Source organism: Cricetulus griseus, chromosome 5 (assembly GCF_003668045.3).
Source record: "Cricetulus griseus strain 17A/GY chromosome 5, alternate assembly CriGri-PICRH-1.0, whole genome shotgun sequence".
NCBI classification, from domain to species: Eukaryota; Metazoa; Chordata; class Mammalia; order Rodentia; family Cricetidae; genus Cricetulus; species Cricetulus griseus.
Genome location: NC_048598.1, coordinates 137,682,323 through 137,699,020, shown reverse-complemented (window position 1 = coordinate 137,699,020; position 16,698 = coordinate 137,682,323). Strand labels below are relative to the sequence as shown.

The following is a 16,698-nucleotide window of genomic DNA, read 5'->3' as shown; positions in this document are numbered from 1 at the left end:
CTACTGTGTCTCTTTTTAATGGGTCTAAAGTCATGGTGTGGGGTGCAGAGAAGAGAGATGGTGATGGTAGTGCTGCTGCTGCTGGTGGTGGTGGTAGTGTGTGTGTGTGTGTGTGTGTGTGTGTGTGTGTGTGTGTGTGTGTGTCTTCTGGGGAGACAGACTGAAAGGTTCAGGCATTATGCTGGCCTGCCCCTGTTACCTGGTGGAACAGGCAGTACCCTGGTCAGCCCAAGGTTCCATGGGAACTAAGTCTGCACGCAGGTTCAAAGGACCTCTTTAAAAAGACAGATCCCTGCCCATTTACTCTTTGTTTCCTCTCTGTTTCCTTGCTGCTTCCTGTCTATTCTCTCTCTCTCCTATGCTCTCTCTCGCTCTATCTATGGTGACCTGCCATGGCGGTCAGCCACTTACCCTGTTCTTCTCCTCTTCTTAGTCTCCCTACTTTGCCAGGCCTTATAATAAACTTATAATCAACATGTCTCATGTCTCAGCATTTCTCTTTTCTTCTTTTTAAACAAAAGAATAGCACAGACATCTGTAGAAAGTAGGATGGCTGGGAGGGGGGAGAGCAGGGTGCAGCAACAAGAACAAAGAATGTGGGACTGTGTGGGGAGATCACTCAAAATGGGCAAAGTGTTTTCAGTGTGAGCATGAGGACCTGAACTTGGATAGCTGGCACCCATGTAAAAGCCAGGCACGAATGTGTGTGGTTGTAACCTCATTGCTGGGGGCTGTTAGAGACAAGCAGATACAGGAGCTTGTTGGTCAACTAGTCTAACCAAAATACCAAGCTTACCTTCAGCAAGAGACTCTATTTCAAAAAGTGAGGTGGAGACAGATAGAGGAACTTGCCTTAAGTCAACCTCTGGTTTCTACATGTACACAGATGAGCACATTTGCACATGTTCATGCTCAACACACACACACACACACACACACACACACACACACACACACACACACACACAGAGTAAGTATGAAATTCCATAACAAACCCCATTGCTGTGCATACTAATTAAAGAGAAATGAATGGAGACCATCCCTACAGTACTACAGGAATTCTTATGTTTCTTCAGTTTGACTTTTCCATGGTGACTTTTAGTAGTAGAAAGAGCAATGGTTTGAAACTGGCTTATTTTTAACTGATGAAAAATTGCCTGGCAATAGCAATCTGGATATATTTTATAGTATCCTCAGTTCCTTTTTTTTGTTTGTTTGAGACAGGGTTTCTCTGTGTAGCTTTGGAGCCTATCCTGGCACTTGCTCTGGAGACCAGGCTGGCCTTGAACTCACAGAGGCCTCTGCCTCCCGAGTGCTGGGATTAAAGGCATGCACCACCAACACCCGGCAAAGTTACATATACTGGCCTGTACGGGGATCGAACCTGCGACCTTGGCGTTATTAGCACCATGCTCTAACTAGTTGAGCCAACCAGCCAGTTCCCTAGTTCCTTATATTGCAAGTAAGAGTATCTTCTGAAGTTTGCTTTGTGTCTTTTTCTGTGGACTTGCACAGATGACATATTCTCTCTTGATGTTTCACAATCCTCAAAACCTCACAATGCAAAACCTAGGAAAATTCTCACCTGTGAAAGAAAGAGTGCTTCGCATCAGCAGGGAAACACACAGCTATTTCCTCCCTGCCACACTCCCATGAAACATCTTAGACAGATGTGCATTCAAAGTCTTCACTTAGAAACGGTGCTCCACTGTGGCCTGGAACCAGCCAGCATCACAAGTTCTCTATAAACCTTTACATAAAGGTAAGATGTCTATCAGGAAATGTCAGTGGTGTTTAAACAGTAACTTGATCAAACAGTGCACAGCTCTGTCTGCAGAACAACAAACAGGGTAAGTCTCCACCAACTCTTATCATTTAGTGTGTATGTAACCAATTTGGGATTAAAGTATAGAAGACATTCTTGAGTCTGTAAAACATTAAAATTTTACTATTATTTTATTCTATGTTAATAAACATGTAGGTAAAAATTAACTTAGACTGGGTCTCTGTTTCCCCACTACAGCACTAGGGATTGAACCTTAAGCATTCTAAACAAGCACTCTACCACTGAGCTACTGCCCAAGCTCCCAAATCACTTTAGTTTTGTTTTTTATTTTTTTTTTATTTATGCTATGCTGGAGACCAAGCCCAGGGCCTCGTGCATGCTAAACAAGCACTCTTACTAGTTAGCCATAACCCCAGCCCTTCCAACCTGAGTCTTTTAAAACTTAATTTCCCACTACTGCTTTTTACTACAAATAAGTCTAAGATATTATTTTCTAAAGTGGTCACTTCTTGGGAGGCAGAGATGCCTTAGTTGGTAAAGAGGCATATTTACTAACACAGGCAGGAGGCCTGAGTTTAGATCCCCAGCATCAGGTTGCAATGCTGGGTGTCTGTTCCAGGCAGATCCCTGGAGATCACAGGCCTGTTGGCCTAGCTGAACTGATTAACTCCAAGGTCAGTGAGAGACCCTCTCTCATAATAAGAAGGTAGAGAGTGATGGAGGGTGACACCACAATCAACTTCTGGTCTCCACACTCAGTTACAGATATGTGCACATACACTTGCCTACAGTAGTGCATACCCCCACACAGACACCTAGATACCCTACCCACATGCAAATGATTCTGTCAAAACACTGGGGCTTTTGCATAGTCTAGAAGCTGGCTCTCATGCTGATTAATTAAGTCACTCAAGAAATTCAGTCTTATTCAGAGGGGTCCTGGCCTAGGGATGCTGCTGTTCGTAGGCACCAGAGAAAGTTTATAATGTTTTGAGTAAACCCCTGTATCATTTTTCCCTCCTTATAAGTCCTAGTCTCCAATAACTCCCGTATGGTAATCCACATTATTGTGGACCATGTTTTGTGAGAACCTCTTGAGTTTATTTTGAACATACTGAATGTGAGCTCACTGTCATATGTCCAAGGGAAGTGTCTGAGAGATTATCAGACTGGGTCCTCTGAACAGAAGTTACTCAGAATTTGAAGCACACGGGATTTGTTATGTAAATGTCTGAGGCAGATGAAAGGGGAAGGCCTAGAAGCCCACAGGGAACCCTGCAAATGCACCATCTGTGAGGAGAGCTGGGAAGGACAGGGAAGGAAGAGCTTCATAGCACAGTGCAGTGCAGAGCAAATTTCAGCCAGGATTGTAGAGTGCCACAGCAACCATTGTCTCCCAGAAGAGCCGGATGTTGCACAGGGTTGTACAGGATCCTAGAGTGCCACAGCAACAGTGGTCCCCCAGAGGAGCTGCACGTTGTACAGTATTCATACTGTGTTTGGTTACAGGCTACAAAAAGTCAGGACAGATTGTTCTGTGTGATGCTGAGGTAGATCCTGAAGTGAAAGTTGTCAGCTAACTATGTCCCTTGTCCCATGGTCTTCCTCCAGGAAGGATCTGAGTAGTATTCTCCCCTGTCCTCCACAATGGCACATGGATGAGGTTTAAATATGTAAAAAAGCTGATTTCTTCTTTTTAGTTTTAATTTCTGCCAGAATGTCTGTTTCATGTGCATGCCCGGTGCCTTAGCAGCCAGAAGGGGGCACCAGATCTGAGACTGGGATCACAGATGGTTGGGAGCAGCCATTCGAACACTAGGGATTGAACCCAGGTCCTCTGTAAGAGCAGCTAGTCCTTTTAACTGTTAAGCCATTTCTCTAGCCTTAAAAAACTTATCTTAAGAGCTGACAGCATATTCCCTTTAAAGAAGAAACATTTTGACTTTGAAAAAATGGTTTGAGAAGCCCCTTGATGTAGATAGGACTTGGCTTTAGTCAATGTTCTATTGCTATAAAGAGACACCATGACCGTGGCAACTCATAAATGAAAACATTTAATTGGGGCTGGCTTTCAGTTTTAAGAGGTTTAGTCCATTAACAGCATGGTGGGAAGCATGGCTACCTGCAGGTAGACACAGTGCTGGAGGAGCTGAGAGTTCTACATCTGGATCCCTAGGCAGCTTGTGCCCAGCTTGAACATTTGAAACCTCAAAACCTACTCCCTAGTGGCACACTTCCTCCAACAAGGCCACACCTACATAAACAAGGGCATACCTCCTACTCCCATTCAAGTAACAACATTCCCTAATGACCAAGCATTCAAATAAATGCTATGGGGGTTATTGCTATTCAGAGCACCACAGGACTTCACCACAGGATTTACAAATGTTGGCTAATGTGCTGTGTATGAGGAAAAGCTCCCTTACAATTTACTTAGCAGTTACTCAGTGAGCAAGTATGGTTTGCAGAGTGCTGTGATAGCATGGCTGTAATTGGAACAGACTGCCATCTTTTCCCTCCTGAGCCAATATTCATATTCTAGTGGAGAAAGACAGGTATCAAATAATTGAGCAAGGCCTGTGATGCTGACTGCATTGTAAGTGCGAAGATGAAAACCTGGCAGGAGGCTGCAGGGGTGAGTTAGAGGGAAAATGCGTCTGCTGTGAAATTGTGTCTGTGAAAGCTTTGCTGATCTGGAAACTGAGCAGAAACCCGGAGAAACTGGACAACTAGCTACTTTGGTAACTAGAGAAGAAATGTTGGCATAGGAAAACTGACTGAGAAGGAATGCTACCTACTATCAAGGAGGCCTTTGTGTGTGGGGTTTACGAACAAGCTAAGGGGTGGTAAGAGACAGACTTAAAAGAGATATGAAGGGCAAGAGGCCATGCAGAACAAATTGCAAGGGCTTTTGACGGGAAGCTATGGGAAGAGTCCAAGGAAAGAAGTGGTACAAACTGAGACATTTCTATGTGGCAAATGGATGGCAAGAGGGCAATGCTGAAGCAGAAAGATGGAAGTCATTGCAACAATCAAGTAAAAATGTGAGGGATTGACTTTTCTCCTGAGATGAAAGGGACAGAGAAAGGAGAAGGAGAAAGAGGAGGAGGAAGAAGAGGAGAAGGAGGAGGAGGAGGAATAAATAGCATAAGGGGCTGTGATGGACACCAGCCCAGTGATTCCAGCTGTGGGTGAGATATGGCTATGTTGTCAATGTAATGATGTCTAACTGTATTTTCTCATACACATAGATTGGTGCCTAGTCCAATTGTCATCAGAAAGGCTTCATCCAGCAACTGATGGAAACAAATGCAGACCCACAGCCAAAGGTGGAGCTTGGGGAATCCTGCTGAAGAGAAGGAGGAAGGATTGTAGGAGACAGAGGGCTCAAAGACACCACAAGAAATATCAGATTTAACTAACCTTGGCTCACAACTAACCTGAACTAACAACCAGGGAGCCTGCATGGGGCTGACCTAAGCACTCTGCACATATATTACAATTGTTTACGTTGGTCTTGTGGGATTCTCAACAATGGGAACATGGACTGTCTCCCACACTTTTACTGGCTTTTGTGACCCTACTCCTCATACTGGGTCACCTTGCCCAGCCTTAATACAAGGAGAGGTGCTTAGTCTTTCTGCAACTTGATATGGCATGTTTTGTTGCTACTCAAGGGAGACCTGCCCTTTCCTAAACAGAAATGGAGGAGTGGATTGGGGGGTGGGAACAGAGGAGGGATGTGGGAGAAAGACTGAGAGGAGAGGAGGGAGGGGAAACTGCAGTTGAGATGTAAAATAAATAAATACATTTTAAAAAGAAGGGAGCTGTCAAATATTAATTATCTTTGAAATTGTTAGGTTTCTGTTTCTGCCTGATATTTCTATTTAGCTTATTTTACTCACATATGTATTGTGGAAGTGTGTGTGTGTGTGTGTGTGTGTGTGTGTGTGTGTGTGTGTGTGTGTGTGTGTGTTCAGAGAGACAGATAACAATACAGATTGATCAATCATCTACAAATAAGTAACTGGAAACTCATTTCTGCTACACATCAGTTATGTGATGGACCAGGACAATATAGAACATGTGGGATTGTCTAATTTCCCACAAAATCCAAGTTTCTACTTTATATTTATAGAAACTTAATTTGTTGGGCCGCTAAGATGCAGTATCTTCTATTTTTAATTTACACTAAGACTTGACTGGCTCTACTGGATAATGAGAAATATCTGGATGTAGTTGGAGTTTTCCTCTCCTGAAGCTGCTCTTGTATCACTCAGAGGCTTAATATAAATTATAAATGTTCAGCCAATAGCTCAGGCTTGTTACTACCTAACTCTTACATTTAAATTAACCCATAGTTCTTATTTATGAACTTCCAGTTTGCTTGTTTGCTTTTAGGGTGTGGGATTTATTTACTCTGGGGCACCATCAGGAAGGGATAAACCATAGCTGAGCTTCTAAAAGATTCCTTAGAACAATAGTGTTTCCTTAAATTTAACTATTCATCATACATCAGGCCTACTTCTCAGGCCTGTCTACTCCAAAGTTTTGGCAAATCCCAAGCTCCCCCAAGACCCTGCTGCTCAGCCTTGCTGCAAACCCAGCAAGACATTTAAACATCAGAAGCTATTTTCCACAGATCTCCATGACCATAGTCCCTCCTCTGGGGAACTGGGCTCATAGTGAAGGGCTTTGTTTGGAAGCAGCAGCTGGCCAGAGTTTCTTACTGGCATCTGGTCTCAGGCTCATTATGTTTGCCTGATGCTCTCTCAGATTCTGCGAAATGTATTTCCTTAGAGAACAAAGCTTCCAGAAACTCTAACACCTGTATTGACGGCTGACTAAAAGGAACACTTACCTGCTAACTTCTGGCTAGCTTTCAAGAAGCTTGGCAGAGTTCTCCTGTTGTTATTACACTGCTATGAATAATGAATTATTCTAGATAGCTAGGCCGACTTCATTTGGAACAGCTTCATTTTAAAAGTCTCTATTTCAAAAATTCTAATTGTCATTAAGAGCCCATTAGCAAAGTTTCTGAGGAAAATAAAAAAGACTGGCAAAGGTATTATTCCAAGGTCTCTACAGAGGCAGACACTCCATGTGTGCAACTGTGGAGCTTTTATTTTGCAATTAATGTAGATCACAAGGGTGAATGACCATAAATAATGTGTTTGTGTCATCAGTTCCCTGAAGTTGGGGTTGGGACATTGTCTTCTTCCTATCTCCCACCTCTTAGCAGGATCACTGGGGTTCTAGGGGAGCAGGATTAAGTCTGGCTTTTACCCCAGGATGAAGGATTCAAAATTAAATTCTCACATTTGTGCAACCAGCACTTTACCCACTGAGCCATTGTCCCTTGCTCCTCTTTAGTGCTGCCCAGGTCCCAGGCCCCTTGAGGTACAGCAGAATTTGTGAATATGATGACAATGGGTGAGTTGCCAGAAGTCATAGTCACTTTGTCAGGTGCCTGTTCTCAGGTTCATAACTCTTTGGCCGACAGCATGCCGGACTGTACAGTATTTCCAGCAGAAGTCCAGTCTATACTCCATGAGTTTTAGTATTGTTGAAAACCTCCCAGCTTGGAGTTGCTGATTGCCATCTCATTTGCAAGGCAGACATCACACCAGTTGTTTTCCCACTGCTCCCTTTTGGCCATTTCCTGCACATCAGAGTAAGAATGCACTTAACGTTATTAAATTTTATTCATTCATTCTTTTTAATTTTATTCATTATTAAATGGTGGCAAAAGTTTCATGGGAAGGAAAAAGAAATTACTGATTATAATGAACTTCATTTTATGATTTTTCTATTTCATTTAATTGAACATTATCACTCTTCATCTGCATGGTTTCTTGAAATGACTTTATTTTTATTTATTTTTTTTATCCTTGAATTTCTCTCATTCAGCAAGTGAATATAGGATTGCTTTACAAGTAAACAATAGATTATATTTGCTTATCGTGGTTTATCATTACCTTAATGGTCACACAAAGAATTACATTAACTCCTTAAAGTAAAAAATTCTATTTGTTACTGTGAAGGGAGCCAACAGCTACAAAACAGTACTCTTGATTTAGTTTCCAGGCAAATCCCAGCTTGGTACCCTTGATGGATGACTTGGCTGTGTATATAGTTGATGAGTGAATTCCTTAGCAGTAACCATACGCACAATATTATCAGTATCATCAGTTTCTTACACTATCAATATACTCAAAAGTTTCTACTTAAACATTTTCTCACTTGCTGAATCATACATGAAGGCAAAGGCATTCTATCTTGGTGCTCACACTGCATACTCTGCTGTCTGTCTTTTTTGGAAAAATTGAATCTTCTTTCTGTTTCATAACATGACATAAGGTATTGTAGGACAGAACCAGGCAAATATTCAGGTTTAAGCCCTTCTTTCTCTTCTTGTGAGGCCCCTATCATCTTGGGGACTCTGCCTTTATCACCTCACCTAATCCTAGTTACCTCCCACAGGCCTCACCTTCAAGTACATATTCATTGGACAGAACACACTAAACCAAAGTGCTGGGGTTTCTCTCTCTCTCTCTCTCTCTCTCTCTCTCTCTCTCTCTCTCTCTCTCTCTCTCTCATTTTTCAAGACAGGGTTTCTCTGTGTAGCCCTGGCTTTTCTGGAACTCACTCTGTAGACCAGGCTGCCCTCTGACTCACAGAGATCTGCATACATCTGCCTCCTGAGTGCTGGAATTAAAGGCCACCACAACCCAGTAGGTTTTTAAACATTCTTTTTTTAAACATTCAAATAATTTGGTTTTCATTTTTCTTTATAGATTTTTATATCAAATACAAGTTTTTAATGTCTGTTAGGAAATTACACAATTAAATGGTTGTTGTTCAACGTTAAATATTTATTTGGGAAATACAAAATAAGTATTTATAAAGTGTTTGATAGAATTAAATAATCTTACCATTACTATTTGGCAATGGTAGAACTTGAGGGAGAATATGCTGGATAAGAAGAATTTATATGCAGACTTCGGCTCCTGGGCTTGTCCGTTTTTGCCTAGCATACTAATTGTCTCAGAGTTGAGGAATAAGTAAGACACATGTTCTTCCATGGTATAAGAAATTTTTGTTGGAGAGTGTAATTTTGCTTAGATTTTCTTTGTTTTAGGTAGGTTGATTTCCTTGGCCTTCTTAGTTTCACAAATACAGAATTCTATGCTAGAATTGATCATGTCAACGAATGTGGGGTAGGAGATTTTGGAGCTGTTCTTTTCTGAAACCCAGGGTAGCAGAAGAGGGAGATGGAGGCTTGTTTGTGTGAAGAGCTTCCTCCCTGCTGCTTTCCAGGATTTGGACCTGGTGGTTGTGAGGAAGCCTGGATCCAGGTGTATGGTAAAGGTGGTGTGAGAGTCAGCCTTTCTCCACTGTAACGGTTTCTGAGACAACCCTCTTATCCCCATAAAGAGCAAAAGCTTACTTTGGAGATTTAGCCATGAGCAGTTGTTCCTGTTAATTTGGGGCCTGTGGTGGCCACAAGTCATGGGACTATATGATAGAGAGAACTCTTATGGCCTAGAAATAAAAGAGACAGAGAAGAGACTGAGCTTCCATGATCCCCTTACAGGGCATGTTCTCAGTGACCTGAAGACTTCCTACTAGGTTCTGCCTCTTAAAGTTTCCACCAGCTTCCAGTAGCAACACTGTGGGAACCAAGCCTTGAATCCATGAGTTCCTGAGGTCCTTCCTGTCTCAACTTTAATAGATGGGAAATTAGGATAATGAAGGAAGTGACACTGAAGATACAGTCCTGAGTAGGTATGGTTAAAGTCTTATGTGGAAGGGGACTATAGGTGTGTGTGTGTGTGTGTGTGTGTGTGTGTGTGTGTGTGTGTGTGTGTGTGTGTCCGTCTAGTTATCTTAGTATAATGGACTTCAAACCTTAGCATGGTTAGGATCTCTTGAAGGGACTAAGTACAGATTCCACACCAACCATTAATTTCTGTTTCAGTAGGTAGAGGCTGATGCTGGAGTTTTCAGTTTCAGTTTTTGGGGTGATGAAGCAACCACAGGACCAGGGACCATGCTTTGAAAGCCATTGCCTCTTCTAAATTTTATGTAAAACTGAATGAGGGATTCTTTGAGCCCAGAATACTAGGATTTTTATACTGACTAGTGAGGAATTGTGGGACCTTGGCAAGATCAATCTGTCAAAAGTATCTCTGCATCAGTGAACAACTTTTAAATTTTTTTGATTTAAAGATATGTTTAAAATGTTATTTTATTTCTTATTTGTGTGTACGTGTGTGGTTGTATGTGTGCATGTGCATGTGCAGGGCCCAAGGAGGCCAATAGAGGACAATGGCTCTCTTGAGCTGGAGTTTCAGGCTATTGTGAACTGTCCAACTTGCTGATTAGGAACTGAACTCAAACTCTCTGGAAGAGCAGTTTGTTCTCTCACCTGCTCAGCCAATCTTTCCCAGAACATATTTTATTTATTATTAACATTATTATTTTTTGTATGTGTATATGATATGTGTGAGGACAACATTTTAGAGCTGTTTATTTCCTTTCATCTTTACATGTGTTTCAAGGATTGTCAGGCTTGCATGCCAAGTGCCAGCTCTGGACAACTTTCTTTTGACTATGTCTTATGTCTGTTGTTTCTGTGAAACAATGAAAAACAGTGGTAGAAAGATTCATGGCTTCTAATTCTCTACTTAGAATTTGAAAGGAGAATATGGAATCAAAGGTTTTTTGTCTAGGTCTAATGAACATTTTAGTTAAATGTCTGTTTTTACTAACACTATCTTAGATAATTTATTCAATAGATTTATAAAACACATATGTATATTTTCAATAATGTTAAGCACATTTTAACTTTTAATTAACCACAAACAAAATAATGCTTCCATACTATTTCTAAGTTATAGGTAGAGTCATTACCAAGTTTACCAAGTGAAAAATGGGAGATGCTATGAGGAGCAAAAGTTTTTTCTCTAATCCTTATTCCATCTTGAAATATAATTTTACTTACATTGCATGCCTGAGAGATAGTGAGAAGTGTAAGAAATCGAATTTCAAAACAAGAATATTAAGTAGTTAATAATGGGGAAACAAGGCAAAGCCTGGTGTCCCTGAGACTGATTTCAAAATTGAAAACTATTTTCATTAGGTAGTGGAGGTGGAAAGAATGTAAGAGACAGGATGGGAAGTGCTGAAATCTGTCTTCTTGATGTGACATGGGTCTTGCTGCACCCATGAACTCACAGCAGCTGTGGTTTCCTGCACAAGTCCTGAACAAGACTGAGCCCCTCAATATTCTGTGGTGAATCAGAGAGGAGTCAATGAGGCCCCACTCCTCCCTGGGGTGCCATGCATGCTTAGTGGTATCTGAAGAGTTCTGGTCATAGTCCTCACATTTTAGAAAACTTTCATTACTTTCCTTAACTTTCATGTAGTTTAATTGCCACTCACCTATGTTAGTATCTCGAAAACAGTATTGGCATAGTTTTCTAAGAAGGAATAATATCAGAATTTATACTCAATATGTGATCACCTTCTCATACAGAAAAGTCTTTTTTGGCTTCCATTCAAAGATTTTTTTGGATCTCTGAAAGTAAAACTCAAACAGGGCTCAGTGGGTAGGTAAAATACTTCGCGTGGTCATGCAACCAGAATTATAAGTTGAAGAATAACTTCAAAGTGAATTCAATATTGGAGGGACAAGTTATCATTTTCCATCAATTTATAACCAAACACAAACTAAAGAACATTCTTCTAGCTCATTTACTTCAGCAATAGGTATAGTTTTCTTCATTGACAGTGCATGGTGTGCTCAGCAGTGTGGACAACATGAGAATTGTTAGTTCAGCATGCAGCAGACTGACTTTGTTTTAGTAACTACCAGCAAAATTCTCTAAAAGTTACATAATTAAAAGAAATGAAAAATTTAGATCATGAAAATGTCCTATAAAATTTGCAGAATGCCAGTAGATGTTCCTGCACTCATGACCATACAGGCAGCATTTACTGGGTTTAAAAATTAGTGTGTAGAGAGGCGAGGAAGATCTGGGAGGAGTTGGAGAAGAGAAGAAACACAATAAAAATATTGTATGAGAAAAAATTAAATAAAAACCAAACCAAACCAAAAAAAAAAAACCCACAAACAAACAAAACACATGAAATTGGGAGAAGGGGTAAGGGGAGGGAGGATTGAGCGTGGACTTAATCAAAACATATTATGTGCATGCCTGAAACTCTCAAATACTAAATAGATTTTAAACAAAAAAAGGACACAAAGATTACAGAATGCTTACAAAGGGCACTATTCTAAAGCAGTGAGTCTTAACCTTCTTAAAGCTGGGATTCTTTAATACTGTTCCTCATGTTGTGGTGACCCCACCAAAAATTAGTTTTGTTGCTGCTTACTAGTAATTTTAGCTTATTAGTAATTTTGCTACTGTTATGAACCGTAATATAAATATCTGTGTTTTCTGGTGTTCTTGGGTGGCCACTATGAAAAGGTCAGTTGACCCCTAAAGGGGTCATGACACCCAGCTTGAGAATCTCTGTTCTAAAGTCTCAAAGATGTTACCCACTTCTAAATACCTTTGTGGGCTTTACACTGGCTCAGGTTAATACTTCTTAGGACCAAATATATTGCATTAAAAATACTTTAGAACAAAATCTGACAACATGTCTTCCAGAGACCCTCTGAATTATATGACCTCAAAGAAGATTCACTATCATGGATCTGTCAGAAGTCAAAATTTCAAACCACTGGACTTTATGCAAGGTAAGGGAATTTATAGTTGCTTTAAGTTGGTGGGTTAGACAGAAAACATGATTATTCTGTCTGTAGTCTTTGGAAATGTAGAACAAATTGAAGAATTGGTCATGTAATTTGTAACTCTTGTGAAAAAGCATTTCTCACTGATTTCTGCACAACTCAGAAGATTACCAGTCAGGCAGAAGCTGTTGCCATGAAAGCCTCAACCTTCCCAATCACTTCATATTTGTTGGGGTGATTTCCTTTGTCTGGCAGGAAGGACATTATGCTTGGACTTCTGAAAGCAATATACCAACTGGGCTCAGTTGTGCAGATAAAATGTTTTGTTCAGTCATGAAACTAGAAATTCCAAGTTGATGAATAACTTCAAAATGAATTAAGTATTATGCAGACAAGTAATCATGTCCTATCAATTTATATCTAACTATGGAATAAAAACACTGTTTGCTGCATTTTCTTCAGTGATCAAGGTCAGAAACAGTTTTGAATTGGAAGCCACAAGAAGACTTTTCTATGTGAGGAGATGACCATGACCGCATAGGATAAATTCTGATCTGACTCCTGTACTGTTCCATGGTGTTCAGTTTCTCCTAGGAGAGCACAGTTAATTTGAAGATCAGTAAAGCAAAGAGGAGGAAGAAAGAAGGCAATATAAAGGTGCCTTGCTAAGGGCATAATCAGAATTGTAACATCTTCAAGGGAAGAAATAATGTTTCAGGCATAAGTGGAGCTTGCGTAGGGCATTGTCAGCACAGCAGTATGGATGATGCATGCGTGTGTGTGTGTGTGTGTGTGTGTGTGTGTGTGTGTGTGTGTGTGTGTGTGTGTGTGCATGTGAATGTGCATGCATGTGTGGGGCTTATCTCTGCAACTTCCACAGGCATGCAGAGAGGAGATCTGTGAGAGGCAAGATGGCAGTTAGAGTTTGGCTCAGCATAGGCTCAGTAGTTGGTGTTGGTTCAAGCATAGTGAGTCTGACCCTTGATTGGTTTTATTTTTAGGCATATTTAAGCAGGACACTGTTTGGTGAAAACCATTCTGGTGATAATTAACTCAATCCCACATGCACAACAAAGCTTATATGAATCTCCTCGAGGAACAAAGTAAACTAAATACAAATCAGATGTGAGTGACTACATTGAAACTCATTGTAAAGTCCAGAAAGATAGGTTCTATAGACTGACTGAGAAAAATACATTTATGATAAGGGTCTGGGGGAGGATCCCATGCTGGAAAAGTCTCTAGCCACACAGAGTGACCAGCCTTCCGGGTTTATCACAGGAGTTGCATTCCTTTCCTTATAGGACGAACCTTGTGTGCTTAACACTCCAGGCTCCCTAGTGATTATCTGTGAGCACAAAGACCTCTATAAATTTCTGCATTTGTGCGTGTGTGTGCGTGCGTGCGTGTGTGTGTGTGTGTGTGTGTGTGTGTGTGTATGTATGTAAAGAGCAGAAGTTAAAAGAGTAGGCAAGTACTGAAGAAAAGCTTACGTATGCAAAGCAAATCAGATATCAACTTACACTTGTGGTTTTAGACAGTGCTGAAGTCCTTTCACTACCTACCTGATAACCAAAGAATACAGAGCTTCCCTGCCCCTAGCCAAAACCACTGGAATTGCCTGCATAAGACCTGCAATAAGATCAAGCCAGCCAAAATCCTAGCATAGATGGGAGAGGTGCTCATGAATCTCACCTCTGTCTGAGGAGGGATTGGTAGTTGATATGGTAGTTGATAGACACTGGGAGAGGGAGACTTAGTTTTCTTCAGAGATACAGGCCCTGAGAGGCTACCCATGTGCAAGGAGATGCTTGTACCCATGCATACACAGGCAGTACAGAAGTAGTTATTAAATTTAAAAAGATAAAGAGAAGTTGAAAGGGAAAAGTGGAGGGGAGGCAAGAAAATAGAATGACGGATGGATCCAAACACTTTATATGCATGTATGAATATTAAATAAAATATTTAAAATATTGTTACAACATATGCCATAAAATACTGAAGTTCCCTAGACCTTAACAATTAGTTAAAAAAATTCTTTCAGGCTTATAGTAAATTATCTATCTCAGCTTTGTCTTTGATGGTTACTGGAATCCTCTGCGTAACAGGAATCATGAATTTTAGGATACTCTCTGCCTCTGCTTCCTTAGCTAAGTTCTCACCCAGCATAAGTCCCTAGATTCTTTCTTGGTATGGGAGACAGAGGAACTCTTGACATCCTTTGTGTGGTTTAAGGAAGAGACAAGAGGTAGTCCAGGTCCTTTCCATCTTGTGTCTGTTTTGTGTCCTGTTTCTAGCATGGTGTAAAGCATGCTCAGAAATGTCAAGGTGTCATCATACCACTTTTTATTTCTTCCCTGGGAAGAGTTCAGGGGTTCTATTTCTCAGCAATATCTGGAAATACTGACTACTTAAAACTAAAGGCACATGGGAAAAGCAAGTATAGGGAGGGGCTTTTTGTTCAACTTCCTTATCTGACCAAAAAGATCCTAAGAGCTTCAATTATCTCCACTCCACTCCCACAATGATAAGTAAAGAAGATTGACACACACACTACAGGGAGGAAAGGCATCTCGACACCCTGCCCAGACAGGCTTTGTTACAGGATGCCACTTTTTCATTTGAGGGCATTAGTGTTTTGGGGAAATCTAATTTTTCTCTCCTGAGCTTCTTACCTTTCATCTCCCCTAAAAAGATATCATATGACCTTCTCTGTTTCAGTGAAAGAATAGCAGAAAATAAGAAAATATAGAAAAGTTGCCTAAGTCCACTTGGGCAGAAAATGTATTAAAGTTGCCTAATCTCATACCCATTTGGAGAACTTCCCCCAAATCAAACTTGTTAATATTTCCTTTTTAGATCTCAGATGGGAATATTTCCAGTCCAAGGCACAGGATTACATTCAGCCACTGTAAAACAAAACTGATGACAATCATGAATTTGTATGAAAAGAATTGAAAAATAAATGCAACGTGGTATTATTAGATTATTTCTGTATGGTAATATACAATTTTCCCCTTTTATCCTAGGTGGGAATTTTAGTAGTACTTCTATAGCTGCAGATGGCTATCGGTGACTACTTAATTGAAAAGTACATGAAATGCAATTTAAGCAAATAAAATTATTTTATAATTCTGATTACCTATTACTTTAATATCATAACTCATAGTTTTTGAGAACACGATTAGTTCACCTTCAGAAGTAGTTGTCTTTTCAACAGCTTTTTCTTCTCTGTGACTCTGATTTCTACCCCTTGAGGCAATTCTAAGGTTATAGCTTAGTTGTATAGAGTATTTACTCTTCTTATCTCCACATTACTGATCTTTTTTTTTTTTTTTTTTTTTTTTTTAAAGAAAGGTCTCCATATATAGCCTCGGTTGTCCTAGAACTCTTGAGGCAGACCTGGCTTTAAAGGTACAGAGATCCACCTGTCTTTACCTCCCAAATGCTGGTGGATTAACACTGTATATTTCCACAACAGCTGATCTCCATGGTGGCTGTCTTCCATGGGTCTCTGTCACATATACTGAGGCATGTTCTCTCAGGCTGTGGCCAGCTTGCTGTGGGGCTATACCCTGTCTCTGTAGTGCTGGGATTACAAACAGCTACCACACTAACCCTGCATTTCCATGGTTGCTGCGGGTTATCCCATTCCTCAGCCTTGTGCAGCCAGGACTTTAACCCCTGAGTCATCTCTCTCCAGCCCCTGATTTATTTTATTTTCACAATGCCTACTTCATTCATCAAGAGCATGGGTGGAAACTTGCAGTTGTCAGTGAGCTCTGCAGTGTTTTACATAGAGTAAGAATGTGACAAAGCCTTTTGATGAACTGCAGAGCAATCCATGGGTGAAATTAGAACCACTGTCTCAGATTTTCCTGCAGATGGCACTGGCGCTTCTTGGATAGAGAACTTTCCAGCGTTGAGCAGGGTTCAGTTCCTTGTGTACTGTGGAAAGGTTCATCTATCTGTACTAGGAGACGAAGGAGATGTCTTGCAGTAAGTACTCACTTATCTGTGCATGATTGAACCCCAGCATGATCCAGCCAGTTCTGCTGGAGGTCTGCTTTTCAATTAATGCATTCACATGGGCAATAAATTCCTTCGGAGTGCTCTTTTGAGTAGAGAAGAGGTCTTTTACCAAAATCCT

At 40.7% G+C, this 16,698-nt stretch overlaps 1 non-coding gene across 1 annotated transcript; it reads right to left on the bottom strand.

The window, feature by feature from the left end:
* Nucleotides 1-1,363: 1,363 nt before the first annotated feature.
* Trnai-aau lies at nucleotides 1,364-1,437 on the bottom strand. The gene has a single exon. It is a non-coding gene; the product is annotated as a tRNA-Ile (tRNA).
* Between the last annotated feature and the right edge of the window lie 15,261 nt (nucleotides 1,438-16,698).